Below are 5475 nucleotides of genomic sequence, written 5' to 3' on the forward strand. Positions count from 1 at the left end.
GCCTTTCCATCCACATAGAAGTGGAAGGGCTTGGTAACATCTGGGATGACCGATGCTGGGGCACAGAGTAAGGCTTTTTGTGTCTTTGTAATTGCCGAAATGCTCCTTCTGCCTCAGCTGTCCACACTCTACCATAGTGAGTCCTCCCTTAGCCAGTTTGTAGAGAGGTTGTGCCATCTCCATGAAGGCAGCATCCACAGCCAGCAGTAGCCCATGTTCCCAAGAAATTCCCTCTTGGAGATCAAAGCGAAAGCAACCGGTATTCCCTGGCAGTCTTCCATCCAAGTACTAACCAGGCCCGACCCTGCTTAGCTTCCGAGATCAGACGAGATCGGGCACATTCAGGGTGGTATGGCTGTAGAAATCATAAGGTTCTTACCATATATTCTCAGATGAGTGTACGCAACACCCTATGTAACATGGAACTGTCCTCCCCTTGCTGGAGGAAGCTGAACTTTCTCATACCTTACTGTTCCCTTAATCTGTCTAGGCTTGGTTAGCTACCATATCTCTCTTGTTCACATTTACGTTGGCCCCTGGCCTTCTTGGGCTATTGATGCCTTGTGGTCATACCCATTCTGTACAAAGGAGGAGGTAGTGGAGGGTTTCTAAGTGCTTGGAACAGAATGAGGTTTCAGACAGATGGACATGTCGTTCAAAGATGGAGGCTGCAGAGAGCCAGCATATTCAGGAACGTGCCAGCAGCTGCACGTGTATCACTCGGGACAGGTCCCTGGCAGCCTCCGATGGCCAAGATTTGAAGCCTTGACTCCCGAGCTCCTCCCATGGGTCCTTGTGTGACCCATCAAGTCCAGACATCAGAGAAGAGGGATGGGCAGCTCATGGCACTTCAGAGAGTTTTCTTCCCCTTGGAAGATGGCTTCCTAGACTCAAAGTGGACCCTCAGACTCTCGTTTTTCTAGGTCTGAAAGCCAACACAGAGGTGCTGAGGCTCACGGGCGCGCATGCTCTAGCATGGGGGTATCGGCCACCTGGCAGCAGTGCTGCCTCGCCTGAACCCACACCGCCCACTCCCCAGGCTGTGCTCCCAGGAGCAGCAACACTCAGCAAGGGGAGGCTACCCGGCCCTGCTGCTGGCTACTGATCCCAAGTTCCTGACGATGGACGAAGGCACGTAGGCACACCTTTGAGCCTACACACCTCTGCTGGGTGCTGAGCCAGAGTCCAAATTCATTGCACAGAATTTCCCCTGTTCCATCTCCCAGATTCTGGGTGGAGGAGCCCAGAGAGAACAGCTGTGGTCTGTTCTGCCATCGGAGCAGGGCCATCCCTGGATGCTGTCCTGCTCGCGTCCCTCGCGGGAACTTAGGACCATCTTATCTAAGGTCTGTCTGTATAAACCCTGGACCAGGCTACTCCGTGGAGTAGATGACCGTTATGCCATATGACGCCCCATGAGATTCAGGGTGCAGTCCATTCAGACTCCATAGCAGAAGCGGTGGAGCCATAGAGATACATTCACACAGTCAGGCACTCTCCAGATTCAAACTTTTACATATCGCCTACTTTTTACATACGGAGTTGCTTTTCTCATTTCCATCAGTCTTAATTACATTTAACAGAATTTTGTACTCTTAGAAATACCTTAACCTCTACTGAAGACTAAATATAAACCAATTGTGAGTTGTTACAACAGAATTCTTTAGATGGCAAATTTATCAGTTAAGCACAGAATGTGTTCACCAGCAGATTTCAAAAGTACAAACCTAGTTCCAGCAACCAGCGCCCTAGCACTTCATCCCATTTGGTTAAGACCTACATGTCCAACAAATTTAACTCCATTTGTCATTCAAGCAACCCTTAACAGTTTCAGGTTACCAAAGACTTCAGAAGCCACTTTAACAATTACTCATTAAAACCTTGAGACCGTTAACCATCAGCCCAGCCATCCCTTCACCAACAGACCTCATGTTCTACCTGGGCCCATTCCACTTCAGATGCCATGCTTTCCCTGCCAGCAAGGGGGAGGGGCTAGGCAGTCCACATCAGGCCAGAGAAGACAAGGAATTCCTCAAAACAAAGGGAGTTTCGGCAGCTGCTTGGGAATATTCCTCACAGTCGGTCTTGAGGTCAGTTCATCCCACAGTACCAGTTCTGCTTACCAAAAGTGGCCCACTAGGCACTCATATTCCACGCCCGGCTCTAATGAGCATCAGCATTGGACACCTCAACCCGGCATTTGACTAACTCCAGGTGGCTCGTTATAGCCCTTAACACACGAAATGAGTGAGGGAGAAGCCCCACATCTATTATGAGGAACAGAGAGATGAAAGCCAACGTCCCCTTACTCTCTGCTTGCCACATTCCTTCAACCATAACAAACACCACAGTAGACAACAAAAAGACAAAACCAAACAAACAACCACAACCCCAGTGGCCCTCATCCAGAGCCTGCTGCTGGGGGGGGGGGGGGGGACACTTTCTTGGTTCCCTGCAAACACAACAAACCACACAATAGACAACAAAAGAACCAGACAAAAACAACTGCAGACCCAGCGATTCCTACCCAGAACTTGCCACTGGTGGAGGCTATCTTTATCCCCCAACTGCCTAAGGGAACTCGAACCCCTCAATTGTCTAAGGGGGGGCAGGAGACTCAAACCCCCTCAACTGGCAGGGGACTCGAACCCCCCGACTGCCCAGGGGGACTCTATCAGCAGAGGGATGGGGCATCCCTGCATCCACTCTAGCCCTGGGGAGCATGGCTGCATCCAGCTTCTCCCCAGTAGGCTATACCCTGGAGCTCCAACCAGACAGATAGGATCCCAATACCCCTGATCCCCAATACCTCAGATCCCAATGCTTCCGATCCCAATACCTCTGATCCCAATACCTCCGGAGGCTTTTCCTAAAAATTCTGATGCTGGCTCAGTTCTCGTCGTTTGATCCCGGATGAGCCCCCAAATGTTAGGGTCCGTGATCAAAGGAATGAGACTGATACAAAGCGAAGGTCAAGCAAAACTTTATTTCACACCAAGCATCAAGAATCAACCAGTCAGGACTATCTCTTACGAAAAGGTGACAACGATGATCCCGACAAGGTCACTCCCAAGAAGGCCGCTCTGGACAAGGCTGCTCCATAGATGAGGCCGCTCCATGATTGGAGCCGCTCCCAAGAGGCCACTCCCAAGACGAGGCTGCTGCTCGATGAGGTTGCTCCCCGGACAAGGCTGCTCCCAAGAAGAGGCCATTCTGGAAAAGACTGCTTCCCAGATGAGGCCGCTCGCAACGACAAAGAGACAACGGTGACGACACGGAGGACAACCCGGATGACAGACTCTGCTCCCCACGATGCCACTCTGACAAGGCTGCCACCCAGAGGAAGCCACTGCTGCAGACAAGGCCACTCATGGCTCAGGGTGGCGAGGCATTTTGCAGCGAGGCTGCTGGTGGCTAGGGGCCATTGGCATCTCAGGGTTGCTGGCGTCTCCAGACCGCTGGCATCTAGGGGCTGCAGACGTCAGGACCGCTGACCAGACTGCTGGCGTCTCGGGACCGCTGACCACTGGACCGCTGGACTGCTGGTGTCTCTGCAGCTCTGGGCTACTGAAGGCAGGGCCGCTGGTGGCTCGGGGCCGCTGGAAGCTGCAGGCGGCTGAAGGCTACAGGTGTTTCGGGGCTGCTGGAGGTGGGACCACAGGTGGCTCGAAGCTGCAGGCTGCTCGAAGCTGCAGGCGGCGGCTCGGGGCTCGGGGCCGCCGGAGGTGGGACTGCCAGAAGGAAGACCGCAGGCAGCTGGAAGCTGCAGGCTGTGGCTCGGGGCCGCCGGAGGCAGGACCACCAGAGGCCGGGCTGCAGGCGGCTGGAGACTGCGGGCGCAGGGACCACTTGTGGCGGGACCGCTGGCGGCGGTTCTAGCTCTTACAAGAGCTGTTACAGCTCCTCCACTCCGCCCACTCTTCCTTCTGCTCCCGCTACAGCTCTCCTCTCCTGCGAGCCTCGCACAGCGACCTTTATGCGGTTAGTTGAGCCCCGCCCCTACACAGGTGGCCAATCGGATCTCAATTCACCCTAGTGGATATACACATGCCGCACCGATTGGACATCTCCACCCGGCCTGCCCCGCCCCTACATCCGGGGTCCACAAGCACGTGCCTGTGGGAGGGGCAGGCCCTTACACCAGGAAGAGACAATGGAACCCAAAGGACTCCTTTCTGAGGCAGCTCAGCTAAGTCTTCTGAGAGGCTTTCCTGGGTGCTGCTCCCAACCACTCGATTCTTACCCTGCCCACGGCGGGGGCTTCACTGGTGGCCTGCTTCCTCCAGCGGCTTCATGAGCTGGTCAAGGGCAAGGATCGGCCCTTTATGTCTTCGTGTCCCAGCCTCCCGTCCATAATCCGTTCCTGGTACGTTGGGACTGTCGAGACGTGTTGGTTGGATGAGTGAGTGAATACAATCATGTACGAAATAATGAAGTAAGAAAACAAGTAATTTTTATGTAGCGAGTCCCCAGCTTCCAGATGACCCAAAAGCTTTGAAGGGGATGATACTCCCATGCAGGTTACCCTTGGATGTATTTTTCTTTTTTGAGATTTTATTTATTTATTTGACAGAGATCACAAGCAGGCAGAGAGAGAGGAGGAAGCAGGCTCCCCGCGGAGCAGAGAGCCCGATGCGGGGCTCGATCCCAGGACCCTGAGACCATGACCCGAGCCGAAGGCAGAGGCTTCACCCACTGAGCCACCCAGGCGCCCCTACCCTTGGCTGTGTTTATTTTAAAAGCAGTCCTCTGTCCAATAACGGTTTTACTTGGACGGCACGTTGTCTTTTCCAACACCTTTCCCCTCTGTCGCCTGCGAGCCTCACACGTGTGCGGAGACAGGGAGGTTCCGAGACAAGCCACGGGAATCGAGCTTGAGTGCGGCAGAGCGGCTGGAGTTCAACCCTGTAATTTCCCGGCTGCTCGTCTTCCCACGGTCCCAGGCCCCCAGGCCTCTGCAGCACAGCTGTGCCACCAGGATGAAAAACATACCCTCACTTAGCAGGACAGGGAGATACCGGCCTGTGAAAGAAACGCCGGCCTGGGGGCACTGCCGTGGAAGTCACCGGGAGAAATCTGGGCGCGCACGACAGGAGGGCAGGTCCCTCCCGTACAGGTTCCAGGGGAACCTGCTCCGCGACCAGAAGACGGCTGGAACCCACGAGTGGAAATCCTGGGGCACCTGCTTGAGACTGCCACTGGGGCCCGTGGGGGGGTCCGGCACAGCGGCTGGGCCGGGCGGCGGTGGGCGGGGTCTCCATGGGTCCCACACACGCAGGGGCACGAAATGCCACTGACAACACTGCTGTCTGTGGCGCCCGTGGGGCTGCGCCGGGCTCAGGTCAGGACCCCCGAAGCCGTGCTCTCGCTGACACAAAACAACTGTTCTGTCTGCCGGCAGGAGAGAGACTGTCTGCAGGTGGCTCCCGCGTCTGGGACACGCACCTGAGTGCTACCGCCTCCTCCCCCCCCCCC

At 55.2% G+C, this 5475-nt stretch overlaps 1 pseudogene; it reads right to left on the bottom strand.

Annotated features, from left to right (window-relative positions):
* Positions 1-244: 244 nt before the first annotated feature.
* Positions 245-363, bottom strand: LOC132026327 (5S ribosomal RNA; annotated as a pseudogene).
* Between the last annotated feature and the right edge of the window lie 5112 nt (positions 364-5475).

Source organism: Mustela nigripes, chromosome 10, assembly GCF_022355385.1.
Source record: "Mustela nigripes isolate SB6536 chromosome 10, MUSNIG.SB6536, whole genome shotgun sequence".
Lineage (NCBI taxonomy): Eukaryota > Metazoa > Chordata > Mammalia > Carnivora > Mustelidae > Mustela > Mustela nigripes.